At 40.0% G+C, this 2,453-nt stretch overlaps 1 long non-coding RNA gene across 1 annotated transcript in view; it reads left to right on the top strand.

Annotated features, from left to right (window-relative positions):
• The window catches only part of LOC116629728, a 2,852-nt gene extending 411 nt beyond the window's left edge, over positions 1-2,441 (top strand). Inside the window, exon 3 of the long non-coding RNA XR_004298807.1 lies at positions 615-2,441. This is a non-coding gene — a long non-coding RNA (uncharacterized LOC116629728). The remainder of the gene's footprint in view (positions 1-614) is intronic.
• The last annotated feature ends 12 nt before the right edge of the window (positions 2,442-2,453 follow it).

The following is a 2,453-nucleotide window of genomic DNA, read 5'->3' as shown; positions in this document are numbered from 1 at the left end:
TGTCTGTTCTGTCTCTCTGTGTGTCTGTGTGTCTGTCTCTGTGTGTCTGTCTGTCTGTGTGTGGGGTGTGTGTGTGTGTGTGTGTGTGTGTGTGTGTAAAGCAGTTCCACGTACCGGAGGTTGCCCACTTGATCCTCCTGTCCCAGACCAGGATTACCGAGGCTTAGATAGCAGCTCTTCTGCTCCCCCGCAGTCCTTCTTTCCAAAATATCTCACACCTGCTGGGTGAGGTACTCTGGCATTAACCTTGAAAGGCTTGTAACACCGTCTCCATCGCATGGTCCTGGTCGCCGATCTGGTTTCATCTGGCCTTGCACATGCAGGCTTCCTTTCCTGGGTCTGCCTTAGAAAACTTTTGTTTGCGAGACGGAGGCCTAAAAAACTCCACGGTGAAGGTATTGCTCCCTGGAAACTGATCAAAATGCCGTACTTCATTTTATTGTTTTAGATTTCAATGCAATTAGCCAACGTGTAGTACATCATTCGTTTGTGGCAGAATGTTCAGTGACTCCTTAGTTGCGTATAACACCCGGTGCTCATCACATCACGTGCCCTCCTTGGTGCCCACCACCACACTTCATTTTAAAATGTTTTCCGCTTCTATTTCAACGCAGGAAACAGTCCACTGACTGAATACTACGGGGGGAAGAAGTCCTCCAGCAGGAACATTTCTGGCAGATGTGGGGTAACGCATTTAAAGTAATTTTCCCTTGACCCGTAAGGTACTTTAAGAAAAATAAAGGTTGGCTCAGGTAACAAGTATGTGAAGTGTGTGAAGCCCTTGGCATGACATATTTCACCCAAAACATGCGTGCTGTTTTAGGTACCCTTAATTAAATACCTGATGTCATTTCTTTACAGGAATGAATTGCAGAACATGTTCGAAAGATTTGAAGGTATGATTTAGGAGCTATTTCAGCGAAAGTAAGTTGTTTTGAGCCATAGAACACATATTAACGAGAGATGTTAATCAGTGGGCTACCACACTGTTATTTAATGCCTTGTTATCAGATACAGGATTTTCCTTAAGTATTTAGCGTGATTTGGCTTCATAGATTTCCTTAGTTCCCCTTTTTACTGTGGATGTGCAGAGACCGGGGCTGCCAGTGGTGAGGTAAGAGTGATGCTTTTATTTTATACGTGGGTACATCTGATGGACTGTGGGGATATTAGGAGAATTGGCACGAAATAATCTGTCTTCCACTCCGTGTCCCAGAGTGAGTGATACATCGGTTTTTAATATCAATTTTTTAATTTTCTCACTGTAGTTATTTTCCTTGACTTTTCTATTTATTTTCTTTGGTACAGAAGTTTAAATTGAAGCCTGTAAAATAAGTCTTTGTCATGATGCTTATACACGAATAGACTGTGCAGTGGAAAACTAAAGACCAGTTTGCCAGCATGCTAGCAACGTGTGATCAGAACCAATAAACCTAAAAGTTTTCAGCTGTTCTGTCAGATGTCACTTAAACATTAACCGGGTTACAGGGCAGGACTCTTAGTAAAGAGTCTGAGTCGATTTTTGAGTCCTCTATATGGATCAGTCATACAAGCAGGTACGTCTTGAAAGCTTTGCTCTGTTTGGTGGTGTCAAGGTTCTCGGTGTGTGAGCTGTCTCACACATTGATTATTCTACGTGGCAAACTGGATATATAAAGTGATTGTGTAACAGTGCGCCTTTTCCCGGTCCCTGGAAAACAGCTACTGATGGCCGATGCAGAACACGCAGTCAAATGCTTAGGAAAACGTTTTCTGAAATATTAAAAATTTTACTAGTTGCAAAGGTGCTTTTTAAAAAGGCTGTAAGAAAAACTCCATTTGTTTACTAAGAAACGTATTTAGGAAGTGTTTTTGAATAAATTCTTTTATTTCCTTAAACTCTCCACGGTCTTTTAACTCAAATATACTTAAAATCCTCATTGACTAAATTAACACACACACACACACACACACACACACACACACACACACCCCTTTCTTCTCTTTTCATTTATTTATTTGTATCCCTTTTGGACACTTTTAAAACAGAATGATAAAGTGTGTTTTATATATCGACTTTTAACAAGAATCCATCTCAATGAGTCCTTTGATTTGGAGGATATTTTATAAATTTATTAAAGACCAGCCCGTACAACTGTCTTTTCATGAGAAAATTAAAAGACTGTCATTGAGGAAACCCCCCCCCCCCATTTTTATTTCACACATTTTGGGAGATAGTAACTTTTGTTTATTAGCTCTTTTTCCAGGATAAGTTAAATAAAAGGTGTGTGCAGGCAAAAACAAACAAACAGACAAATTAGAATTCAGATATCAGTAACTGAAAGATTTCACAGGTGAAAAAAAAAGAAGCGAATAATCTTGATTTCTGATGTGAGGCCTTTTTAAAAAATGCTAGTTTTCTTTCCAGTGCTGCTGAACCAATATTGCCTATGTTGTCTTGAGTAAGCTGCAAA

Source organism: Phoca vitulina, unplaced genomic scaffold (assembly GCF_004348235.1).
Source record: "Phoca vitulina isolate PV1807 unplaced genomic scaffold, GSC_HSeal_1.0 scaffold2562, whole genome shotgun sequence".
Lineage (NCBI taxonomy): Eukaryota > Metazoa > Chordata > Mammalia > Carnivora > Phocidae > Phoca > Phoca vitulina.
This window is presented reverse-complemented; position numbering and strand designations above follow the sequence as displayed.